Raw genomic sequence first — 13,123 nt, forward strand, 5'->3', positions numbered from 1 at the left:
TCAAGTTGTGACTTACATAGTGGAACTCTTAAAAACAAGTTTATTTCAGTTGTTCAGATTCTTAACAAATTATCTTTATTACCCAATTTTCTTCAAGATTTCAGTATGTATCAGGTTTTTTGAAAAAAATGTAGCCTGGGAAATGGTAACATGTGAGACGGCTTGACAAGATCAGTTGAAAAGTTTGCTCAACCCTTTCCCCCTCCTTTGAACTTCCTTATATATATATATATATATATATTTTTTTTTTTTACTGGTGCTATGACTGAAGAGCACATTTTTCAGGAATGACAGTGGAACTACCTTTAAATAAAATCTCTTTATTTCATAAGAAATGAGATGGACTGTAAAGAAAGAACAATGCCTTTAAAAAAAAAAATGTTTCCTATCTTAATTTCACACTAAAACCACTTTGTAAAGAAAATTTATCATTAAAGGGCTAATACCTTCTTCAACACTTCATTCCATGTGTAGAAATTCAGTCCTGATTTAGGTACAGAAACAGAGCCAACCAGTCATTTTCTGAGAATAAACTCTAGCAAACTAAAGGGTTTGCTTTTTAAAATCTTTTTATTTTACCCTTATTTTTTAATATATAGAACATTTACATAGCTCAAATTACAAACTATATTAAAAAATTCTTTACCCTTCTACTATTCCCATTTACACCCAATTGGTAACCATTTTCTGTCCTTCCTATGTTGTTGGGGTTTTTTATTTGCAAAAACAAGCAAATGTGTGATAATTTTTTATCCCTTCTTTCTATTTACCCCTTTTTCATACACAAAATGTAGCATATACTACAATTGACCCTTGAGCAGCATGGGTTTGACCTGCACAGGTCCACTTATATGTGGATTTTTTCAATAAATACACTACAGTAGGGTAAATGTATTTTCTCTTCCTTATGATTTTCTTAACATTTTCTTTTATCTAGCTTATTTCATTTTAAGAAAATAGCATATAATATATATAACACAAAATACGTGTTAATCGACTCTTTTGTGTCATTGGTAAGGCTTCTGGTTAACTGTAGGTTGTTAGTAGTTAAGTTTTGGGGAGTCAAAAGTTACACTTGGATTTTTGACCATGCAGGGGTTGGCACCCCTAACCCCCATGTTGTTCAAGAGTCAACTTTAGATACACCATGATTTTTCACTTAAAATACATCCCAGAAATCATTCCATGTTAGTTTATGGACATGTTCTTCATTATTATTTATGGCTTCGTAGAAATCCATTGTGTAGATATATCACAGCTTATTCTACTCCTTTCCACAAATAGGCATTTTGGTTATTTTTCATTTTGCTATTGCTAACAATTTAATATTGAATAATACCCATTTTCCTTTTATATGTAGACACATCCTCAGGAAAAATTTCTAGAAGTGAAATTGCTCAGGACTATGAGCTTCACAAGTTGTTCCTGTTTTTTTCTCCCCCTCTTAGGTGGGATGGCTAAAATGGGCTGGAGTTGGGATATTTCCCTTCCTCCACCTCACTTAGGCTCTGATTAGCTAGTTTCTCCTGAGGGCAGGCCTTGTTAGGAGCAAAGTGCTCTGGCATATTTCCAAATGTTTCCTTTTTCCTTCCCTCTGCCAGAAGCTTGAGGGGATTTTTCTTTGATACTTACTAGGAGAACCTGGTCAAGCTCCAGGAGGTAAATCTCACAAAACTGTGGCTGCCTACTTATAACTGAGTCTTCCTGGCTTTTTAATTCTCAAAGTTGTCCATATTGAGACTTCACAATTCATCAGTTACAACTCAGACTGTAAGCCCTTATCCCTAATACGAAGCTAACTTGGTTTTATAGCTTTATGTTAAGTATTAAAATCAAGTTGTATAAACCCTTCAACTTATTTTTCTTTTTTTTCAGAATTGATTTAGCATCTTAAGGCCCTTTGCATTTTCATATACGTTTTGGGATCAGCATGTCAATTTCTGTTTAAAAAGTCTCTGAAATTTTTATTTGAATTGTTTTGAATCTATAAATCAATTTGGGGAAAATGTATATCCTAATGATATTAAGTGCTCCAATCCATGAACCAGGTATATCTATTTAGATCTTTATTAATTCTCTCAGTAACATTTTCTAGATTTTTAAATAAAAATATAGTTAACAGTAATATTTTGTAATTTTTAATGTAGAAGTTTTACATATCTTTTATAAAATTTAATCCTAAGTACTTTATGTTTTGTGTGTAACTGTAAGTAGCATTTTATTGCATTTTTCAACTGTTTGCTGATACAGAAATGGAATCATTTTGTATAATGACTTCCTACCCTACAAACTTGCTAAATTTATACTGTTGATTGCTATCTCTAGATCTGCCAATTTTTGCTTCATGAAATTTAAAGCTCTGTTGTTTGAAGTATACATATTTAAGATTGTTGATTTTTCCTAATGATTCCATTTTATCATTATTAAATGGCACTCTGTCCTTCTTAAAACTCTTGGTCTTGATGTCTACTTTGGTATTAATATAACCACCAAGTTTCCTCCTGCCTTCTATATATTTGTGTCTTTAAATGTATGTATGTATGTTATGTATGTATGTATCTTAAAGAGAATAAAAAAGACAAATTACTTTTGAAAAATCAAATTGGTATCTTTAAATTTAAAACTTGTCTCTTTTAGGCAGAAATCGAATTTGATTTTGTCTTTTTTATCCAGTCTGACAATTTCTGCCTGTTAATTGGAGTGTTTAGACCATTAATGTTTGATGTAATTATTGATATGATTTGGTTTATATCTATCATCTTGATATTTGTTTTTCATTTGTCCATTTTGTTTCTCTTTTGTTTCTTTTCTATGTTCTTTTGTGTTTATGCAATTTTTTTCATTTCACATTTTATTTCCTTTGTTGAATTATTATCTATATCTGTTTTTATTATTTTTTAGTGGTTGCTCTAGGGTTAATAATATATGTCTGGGGGCGCCTGGGTGGCTCAGTCGTTAAGCGTCTGCCTTCGGCTCAGATCATGATCCCAAGGTCCTGGGTTCGAGCCCCACATCGGGCTCCCTCCTCAGCAGGAAGCCTGCTTCTCCCTCTCCCACTCCCCCTGCTTGTGTTCCCTCTCTCACTGTGTCTCTCTCTGTCAAATAAATAAATAAAATCTTTAAAATATATATATCTATATGTCTGAACTTATCCAAGTCTATTTATAGTCAATACTGAACTATTTCGTACTTCACAACTCCCAGTTCAGAAATGCAATAACCTTAAACAATATAATTTCATTTACACAACCCATCACAGAATTTCTGGTGTCTCAGCTAAGTGACTGTGTTGTTAACAAGGTGTTGTAGCTGTCTTTCCACTCCTGCTGGGCCAGGACTCCAAAGTCCCTAGCACTGCTGGGCCACTAGTAGTATCTGTTTTATTCTCCATCCTTTGGTAAGCCTCATTATCTAGCACAGCCCTTGGTCAAGGACTTGTGCAGAACTCCCCAGTGCAATCTCCATGAAAACTTCTGGGGTGCTGCTCTGTGCAGTCCCCTCTTCTCTGGTGCCTGCCCTGCAGATTCCAGCCACTTCAGCTTCCTCAAGTCAGCAGGACCATCTTGCTCTGCTAACTCCTGTTAGCCACTTTCACTGGCTTCAGTACAGAAATTTTCAAGCAGGGAGGTAGGGTTAATATGAGGCTTCCCTTGTCAGTTTCTCTTCTTTCGGAGATTGCAGTCTTTCACAGACTGTTGTCCCCTTTCCTATTTGTACACTGGGGGAGGGCTAGCTCAGTATCTATTAGATTTACTCAAAACCAAGAAGTTTTAGGCACTTTTATAATGAAAAGAGTATGTTTCAGGGTACAAGCTCATGACATCTCTAAGTTAGAAACTTGTAGAGTTTACCTTCACTTTGCTTTTTATAGAATTTATCTGTTTGAGAGTCTCTAGTAGTTTAACTGGAGTTTAAGAAGACATTGTACAGGTTCTTGAGGCATTCTGGAAGAATTTAACTTCATTTTACGTATTCTGAGCATTTCAGAATTCTCCACAGTTTCCCTCTGCTTGCTTCACCTCTTTGGCCTTCTTCATTCTCTTTCCTATGCGTCTTCACTTTCTCTCTCTTTTTAAAAAAATTTAATACATACTTGTATAGGAGATCTTATGGGCCCAAAATTCTGGGGGGCTTGGTGGATATTAACTCATTTAATTTTTGAGTGCAGTGAGTAAAGCAAAAAGGAGAGTAGTGGATGCAAGGCAAGTGAGCGTGCCTTACCACTTGTTTTCCTTCTGGAAAATTAGGGGAATTGTTTGTCTTGCTCTCTTGTTTGTCTTGTCTTTCTTAAGCTATTAGAAAAAAAACCTTTGTTATGTTTGTTTTGGAGAAATGTAGAACAATTATGCACAGCTTTTTAGGTGAATTGTTAGGCAATTAACTCCCCTTTTTGTTTCCCTTCACTCCGTAGAGACTGGAAGAAGTTTTTGCCCTTCCTCATATTATGTGATTAATTTTAATACAGGAAGAAACTCTGCCAAATATTCTGTTTCAGAAAACTTTCAAATGAGGCAGATCTGGTAAGCTAAATTTCAGCTCCAGTAATAGTTACTTAGAAAAGAAAAAAATTTTTTAAATATAGGACTAATTTACTAACTGCTTCTAAGAGCCTGTCTGGATTTATTTATATTTTAGTTTTTCTGGCTCTGGAATAGTTTTTCTGGCTCTTTTGTGGCAGTCAAAATGCCACAAAAGAAGTACAAAAACATGACTTTCAGTGTCCAAACAATGTGGTCCAAAAACTAAAGCAAATTGAGGGAAAAACCCAAACACAACATTACCTCTGTTCTCTCTTATGTTCCACAGTTAAAACATCCAGTGCCTTCATGTTTTTCCTTTATCAGGACAATGCTCTCTTCAGAGAATCTGGCACCTTAGTTCTCAAAGGCCAGAGTGATGGAAAATCATTTGACCTACAGCAGCAAGGATACCAAACTGTAAGAGGACACGGGGAGCCAGCATTCCAGTCTTGACTTTGGCCTTTGCAGTACAGACCTTCCCAAATGGCAGTGCCAAATGTTTAACTTTTTACCATGAATATAAAACCTCATTCCTGGCCCATGCATTATTGCTATGAGACCTTCATAAATCAATTAACAGGCGTATCTCACCCCAGGTAAAATGGAAAATCTTTCTTATATGAGACCCTGGTCAGAAGGTGGCCTCCCTCCTTCCTGGACTGGAATTTGTATTTGTCTGCCAAAGCTACTGTGGCTATTTGAGAGCCAAATTAGGCCCTCACAGGGGAGTTGGGGTCATTGTTCACATCAAATGCCACCTCAGGGCCTACACTCACACTTCTCCCTCTGTCTGGAACACTTATCCTCACTCCTCATGACTAACCACTTATCCTCAGACTTCCATTTCAAGGTTTACCTCTTCATAGGTGTTTTCATCAATCACCCAATATAAATGGATTCTCTAGACACATTCTCTTATAATTCTTATGTTCTTGTCCTTCAAAGCATTTATCTCACTATGCTAGTATGTCATTTATCTCTGTTTATTGCTTGTTTCATCTACTGAATCCTGTGCTCCATGAAGCCAGGAATCATTTCTTTTTTTTTTTTTTTAAGATTTTATTTATTTATTTGACAGACAGAGGCATAGCGAGAGAGGGAACACAGCAGGGGGAGTGGGAGAGGGAGAAGCAGGCTTCCCACCGAGCAGGGAGCCCGATGTGGGGCTCGATCCCAGGACCCTGAGATCATGACCTGAACTGAAGGCAGATGCTTAACGACTGAGCCACCCAGGCGCCCTGCCAGGAATCATTTCTATCTGACCAACCACAACAAACACAGTCTCTAGTATAGAGCCTGGCTCATAGTGGGCATTCAGTATATATTTGTTGACTAAATCAATGAACCACCTTTCCTCTACCCACACCCCCACAGAGGACTATGGCAGCCACATGGAGAGAGCTGCAGCAACCAAACATGGAGTGGGGGGTATACAAATTCATCTTATCCAAAATTATGCAGAGGATTCACAAAAGCACCCTGTGGCAAGAGTCAGAAATATGCAGGGTGAATCATGAAAAGTGAGGTCTCTGCCCCCTACAACCAAATAAGGAAACCAGAACACACACAGGGCATATTTAACTAGGCACCTTATAGAAATCCAGGGCAAAGGGCAGGGCTCTTGTTGCTTATTTTACAAATTGAGGTTTTTAAAAATTTATATACCAGTGTTAATAATCTACCTCCCTGTGGGTAGGATGATGAAAGTAATTAGCACAGGGAAAAGTAACACCAAAGAAAGTCAGCTTATTGGAATAAGAGCTTTCAGAGCAAGGGTACAGAATAAAGCATTTGACACCATCTCTCAGGCAACTGCAGAAATACTTGTCTGAGTAGGCTTAAGTGAAAACTGAGTATTCAACTAAAAGGAATGTATTCAACAAGAATATCACACCAGCTTTCCAGTGTAACAGACTTCTTTTGGAACCAACATACATACCTTTAATTCTAATCTGGGGATGGCAAAGAAATTGTATCTGATGGGCTAAGTCTAAGTCCATTGGCAGTGGCTGCCCAGAGTACTAGACTGTGACAAATTCTAAGGCTGAGTCTGGGCTCAGTGAGGAAAGGAGCTATGCCCAGGTAGTAATGTCTGATGGGCAGAGAATAGGGATTAAAACTAATCATGCCATGTTGCTGTCATTACCATTAAACTAAAAACAACAGCAACAAATTTTTATTAATTGGGATTTTGATTCAGACTCTAGGTAGGGCTGACATGATGGCCAACTTGAGGGAAATAACACCAAGCAAGAAAAGTCTAGAGGTATCATTATTAACATCACACCCGAAGAGGTGCCATTTTCCCCCATCCCATAAGGAACCATCTTCATTCAAAGTCCATGGCCTTTAGAATGCCCCCTTTTCTGACCCTTTCTTGGAGCTGCCTTTTACCTGTGCGATCCTTGCTTCCCACCTAGGCCAACTAGCCCATTCTATGGTCTTCTGCAAACTCTTAGTGTAACTGTACACAGAACATTGCTGTGCTGGACCTTGGATAAATAATCACAAGGGAATATTGACTCAGATAACGTGTTAAGTCCTATCCTTAAATTCTAAATTCTTTGATTCCAGGGCTTTCATACCTCTAAGATAGATTACATTTAAGAAGTGTGGAAATCTCTCCATTTTTTTCATCAAGAAACCTGGGAAACCCCATAATCTAATTCTAACAGGAGCTGAGTCACAGAAAGACTTTTTATAATACTAAACAGAAAATCATCTACAGGAACAGGGCTCAGTTTATAATTCCTAGTCCCAAGATCAGGCAACTGGACTAGTCATAGTTTTTAGGAAAATACATTTCTTGATTTATAAATAAAAATTTTAAAAGCTAACAACGAAACAAAAAAAATGCAAAGATTTTTTTCATATGTGATTTTGTTTTATTTGATTTTTTTTGTTAAATATAAAAGAGTATTTACAGAAGTTGAAAAAAATTTTGGTCCTCTTTAAATTATATCCCCAAGGGATATCTTCATCTTGTAGGGATATATTCACCCTTCCTTTTCTAGATAAGCCGTTGAACAATATCCCATAGACCTTTACAGTCACTTTCTGCATTATAGTCCTCCTATGACATAAACAAGTCAAACCCAAATCTTGGTAGAGGGAAAACAGAAATCATCTGTCATATTGAGGGCATTAAATCACGCTCTTCTAAATTTCTCCTAAATTTCCCATTAATGAGGTAAAAGTTAAGGCACTGACATAGAAATTTGCATAAAGTCGATAAGGTTCATATTGTTTATTTTTTTAAAATATTTTCCCTTAAAATCTGACAAAATGTTTTGTGGACTTAGTAACGTATAGTATAGTAGAGTGCGGTATAATATAGCTATGATGTTACTAATTACACTTACCTATGCCTGTGATTTAAACTCTTGTGCATCTCCATTGTCTGTACAGATTAAAGTTCAAGTTTTTTTAAATAGCTTACAAAACCCAACTTAATCTGTTATTTCCTATCTCCCTAACTTCATCTCCCTTTATCCTTTTACCTGTGATCTCCAAAAGTACCAAATTGCTAGCAATCACCAGCACACTGGCCTTTCCTTGCACCCTTAACTTTGGCCATGTAGCCTCCTCTGCCTGAAATTGCCTGTCCTCCCTTCATTGCTTGGTAATTTCAATTTATCCTTACCAGGCTCCTCCTTATACCATATCCCCATTTATGCAGAGGTAGGTGCTTCTCTTTTACTTCATAAATGCTGAGTTTTCATATCTATCATTATGGAAATAATTGTTAGCATTTTACATGTAGTCTCTCCGTCTGGAAAGTAGGCACCAAGGGGCACCTGGGTAGCTCGGTCATTAAGCGTCTGCCTTTGGCTCGGGTCATGATCCCAGGGTCCTGGGATCTAGCCTCAGGTCAGGCTCCCTGCTCTGTGGGAGGCCTGCTTCTCCCTCTGCCACTCCCCCTGCTTGTGTTCTGCTCTCACTGTGTCTCTCTCTGTCAAATAAAGAAATACAATCTTAAAAAAAAAAAAAAGAAAGAAAGTAGGCACTTGCAGGGCCGTGAACGCTTGTTCCGCTTTGTGTACTCAGTGCTACGTCGGTGCCAGTGTTTGGCTCATCAGAGGCCCACACATACGTGGCTGGGTGATAAATTAATCAATGGAGGAAATTCATCATCTCAGGTAATGAAGGAGAAAGGTGTACAATAACTGTAATTCTCTGTGATGAGCAACACACACACACACAAAAGCCAAAACAAAAAGCTACAAATTCGACACGTTTACTTACTTATGACTGGAGAGCTTATATTACAAATAGGATGAGTGAATCTCCACGCAGATTGAAGAAGAGAATTGAAGCTGGTTTAGTGTCACTTCTGCTTCTTGATTCACTCTCCTCTTCTCCCCAGTGTAGCCACGGTGCCATCCTCTCTTCCCTAGTTCCTTCCCTGATAACCAGATCATCCTTCCACAGTCACCTCTGCTCACAGATAATGTTCTGTCCTCTCAACTTTTAAAGCATTTTCAGTCTACACTACTGACTTGGCATTTTAAACGTGACCTGTACCCTTAGACAGTTTTTCTGTGTCCCGTTTTTTCTATTAGGTCATAAGTTCTTGGAGACTAGAAACCATGCTTCTTTTTTCCCCTTTTAATTCCAGCAGTGTGTCTTGCACATGGAAAGTGTCTTACACAACATGTAGTACATTATGTAACGACGCGGGAGCAACAGAGCTTGAATTGAAAATCGGGAAACCTGAATTGAGAACCCAAGCTTTCACTTAAAAGCTTTCACTTAAAAGCTTTGTGACTGTGGGAAACTTACTTAACTTCACTAAGCTTCAGCTGTGTGATATGTGAAATCAAAATAATGATGCTTCTCTAACAGAGTGGTGGGGAAGATAGAATGAGATCATGTTAGTAAAGTGTTTCAACGGTGAAATGCCCTTCAAATATTAAATAATACTATTATTTTGGAAGAAACACCTCATTTTTCAGGATCTCTTTTTCTATTAACTACTTCATCTATTCCCAGCAGCTATAAATAATTTCTAGGCTCCTGGTTGTCATCTGGTTTCTCAGGGAGGAAGACAGACATTTACCTGTTAGTCCATCTTCTCCTCCAACAGTTTCAGAAATGCTGGTTTCCTGCTTTACTTCTGGGTGCTATATCGGTGTGTGAACTGGGAGCCACTACAAGGAAAACAAGTCTTCATAACAGTGGAGGTTTATGACAAACAATATAGTCTTTGTTTGTTCCAGCTTTTAAAAGCATGATTAAAAAAAAAACTATAAAAGTAATACAAGTCCATGAGATATCATTAGAAAAATATAAATGGATAGAAAAAAATCACAATAAAATTATCCATAATTCCATTATAATTATTGATAACACTTTGGCATATTTATTTCCAGAATCCTTTTTTTTCATGCTTATATATTTTAACATAGTTCTAATAATTAATCACTAAGTAATTATTATCCATAATAATTCAGATGTTTGATAAACCATTTTAATGGTTACAAAATTTAAATGTGGGGATTTTCCTTAACCTTTTCCTGATTCTTGGACATTAAGTTTTCAATTTTCATCATTATAAATACTGCTGTGACTAATGTCTTTCTATATACCAGTTTTTTATTTCTTTCTTTCTACACATAAGATGATTTATTTGGGAAAAATCAATAGAAGTGTCATTCCTGTGTCAAAGGGCCCAAACATTTCTTTCTTTTTTTAAAGATTTTATTTATCTGAGAGAGAAAGAGAGAGCATAAGCAGGGGTGGGGGGTTGGGATAGGGAGGTGCGAGGGGCTGAGGGACAAGCAGACTCCCCGCTGAGTGGGGAGCCCTAGTAGGGGCTCAAGGCAGGGCTGGAGGTGGGGGATCCATCCCAGGACCTTGAGATCATGACCTGAGCCAAAGTCAGATGCTTAATGGACTGAGCCACCCACATGCCCCTCAAAGGGCCCAACATTTCTAAGCCTCTGGTGGTCTGTCCTAATTTGATTTCCTTTGAAGAATCCTACCCTACACTGAGTGGGGCAGCCTGAATGGAGGACACATCATGATTTAGGCAATTTATTGTGATGATGGTTAATGTCAATAAGATGAAAAGAGAGAAGTGGGCAGGTCTCAGGCCATATTATTTAGAAACAGAAATGACTATAGTTCTACTCTCCAGTATAAGAGATAATATGCAAAGAATTTTATAGAGTGTTTGAAGCATTTTTTCCTTACATAAAAACTATTTGTTGAATTGAATAATATTTCACTTCGCTTCTGTAACACAGAACTCTGACTTAAAGACACTCTATCAAATCCTTCCTTTATGAAATCAGGACCAAAATCCAACCGGATTTGAATCTCAGAGCTGAGGAATATAGGAGACGGTGATTTTTTCAGAGAAAGGCTGAATTTTATCTGAGATGGGGCCAGAAGCCAAGCCATATCACTGAAACTACTTCATTTGGAACTTTCTTCCTAATCTCAAAATAATAAGGCCTTGGCATAACCAGCTCAGAACATTATTTATAGTTATCTGTTTAATTAAAAAAGAGGGAGAAGCAATTCTACCATTACATGCAATATTTTGGTAGAGGTTTTCTGCTAAAAAGCAAACGACATGCATTTTATTTGGACTTGCTCTCAAGAAGATGTTGGGAAAGGAACTTTCCAGGACACAGTGTTTTCTTCTTTTACCCCTCTAAAATGGTGTAGTTCTAAGCTTTCCTCTCTTTTTCTTCCAAGATAAGATTGTTGACAGATACATACAAGTCATTAGAAGGTTTGGGGATTTGCTGTAGTTGTTTGTTTGCATGTTTGTTTCTTTTCTTTCTTTCTTTCTTTTTTCTTTTTCTTTTTTTCTTTTTGCATGTTTGGTTCTTAAAATGAGAGAGAGGGACAAGAAGAGAAATATTTGGTGTTTTCTCAGCAGCAATTTGGAATTGTGCTTTCTGTTTATCCTTTGGTTTATCATTCTGGAAGTTTAAAAACTAGGAAGATGTACACCCTAACTTATTCCCAGCAGCAGCTTCTACAGTCCCTAAGTGAAGAGATATTTTCATTTCTACCCTGAATCCTGATTCAAGGAAAAGTTAGACCATCCTTGCCGTCAGGGACAGCATTGAGAACTCATGGTTAGGTTGAAATTTCTCTTTAATTATATTCTATGAACTACACAGGAGTATTTGGTTGTTTAGTTCAGTATGAATGAAAACCATTTTATTTTTACCTTAGCCAATAATTTGTTAGGACTGAAACCAGGAACTAATAAAACATCCTCTTCTTTAATATCCTCTCCCATGTTTTTCCAGCCTTAGTGGGGCATCAAAAGACTTCCACGTGGTCAGCTACTAGAAGTCAGCTTGACTGTCTGAGGGTTCAGGTGAGAAGCTGAGTAGGAAGCTCACTGTATATTACATAAATCTTCGCCTCTGTATTTTTAAATTATCATTTCCTCTTCAAAATCTTGTTAATGTGGTTTTTCTTTTCTTTTTTAGTTCTTTACTTTCTCTTTTGTGATGTTCTTCTTTAGCAACAGTTGACAAAGTAAGAAGTAAATGAGAAATCACATTAGAGAAGAGTAAGGTTGTCTGTGACTGACTTCTTATAATTAATTTTTTTTTTTTTTGCCATCATGGCAGTTTTTTTCTTATCTGTTTACTTGAAAACTAAAAATAATTATATGCATTTGGGGGAAAATCAATTAGTAGAGCAGATTATAAAATGAAAAATCTTACTGCTGTATTCCCCAAACCCCATGCCTTTCTTAAAAGATAAATTTCTTCCTGGCGGTTGTTTTCCTAAAGGACAAACCTATTGAAGAGATTATTCTAAGTGCCTTTGATGACAATTAAAAGAGAGAGGGAACACCTTTGAAAGCAACAAAATGAGGTCGGCATGGAAGATGATGAATTTTCCTGGAAACAAACAGAAACAAAAAGAAACAGCTGAATTACAAAATGGATAAAATATCTGAAGAGACACCTTACCAAAGAAGACGTACAGATGGCAAATAATCCTATAAAAGATGTTCAGTATCATATGTTATTAAGAAATGCAGATTACAACAACAATAAGATACTACTATACAGCTTTGCGCAGTGGCAGTATCCTAGCCAATGAGGTTTATCCGAGGCGCGATTATTGCTAATTGAAAGATACTACTATACACCTATTAGAATAGCTAAAATTCAAAACACTGACAACACCAAATGGTGACAGGGATATGAGCAACAGGAACTCTCATTCATTGCTGGTAAGGATGCAAAACGGTAGGTGCCTTGGAAGACAGTTCGGAAGTTTCTTATGAAACATGCTATTACTATATGACCCAGAAATTGTACTACTAGGTATTTACCCAAATGAATTGGAGAGTTATGTCCACATAAAAACTTGTACAGAATATTTATAGCAGCTTTATTCATAATTGCCAAAACTTGGAAGCAACCAGATGTTCTTCAATAAGTATATGAATAAGCAACTGAATAAATACCCAGACAATGGAATATTATTCAGTGCTAAAAAGAAATCAGCTATAGGGGCGCCTGGGTGCTCAGTCGTTAAGAGTCTGCTTTCAGCTCAGGTCATGATCCCAGGGTCCAGGGAGCCCGCGTTGGGCTCCCTGCTCCACGGGAAGCCTGCTT

The 13,123-nt window shown here is 37.0% G+C and overlaps 2 protein-coding genes and 1 pseudogene across 2 annotated transcripts in view; all 3 read left to right on the top strand.

Annotated features, from left to right (window-relative positions):
- FBXO4 (F-box protein 4) overlaps positions 1 to 13,123 on the top strand; it is a 509,956-nt gene that overhangs the window by 175,109 nt on the left and 321,724 nt on the right. The window lies entirely within an intron of this gene.
- The window catches only part of GHR (growth hormone receptor), a 603,240-nt gene that overhangs the window by 129,756 nt on the left and 460,361 nt on the right, over positions 1 to 13,123 (top strand). The gene's annotated exons all lie outside the window — the stretch shown is intronic.
- LOC116639273 lies at positions 12,570 to 12,682 on the top strand (annotated as a pseudogene).

Source organism: Phoca vitulina, unplaced genomic scaffold, assembly GCF_004348235.1.
Source record: "Phoca vitulina isolate PV1807 unplaced genomic scaffold, GSC_HSeal_1.0 scaffold17, whole genome shotgun sequence".
In the NCBI taxonomy this organism is placed as follows: Eukaryota; Metazoa; Chordata; class Mammalia; order Carnivora; family Phocidae; genus Phoca; species Phoca vitulina.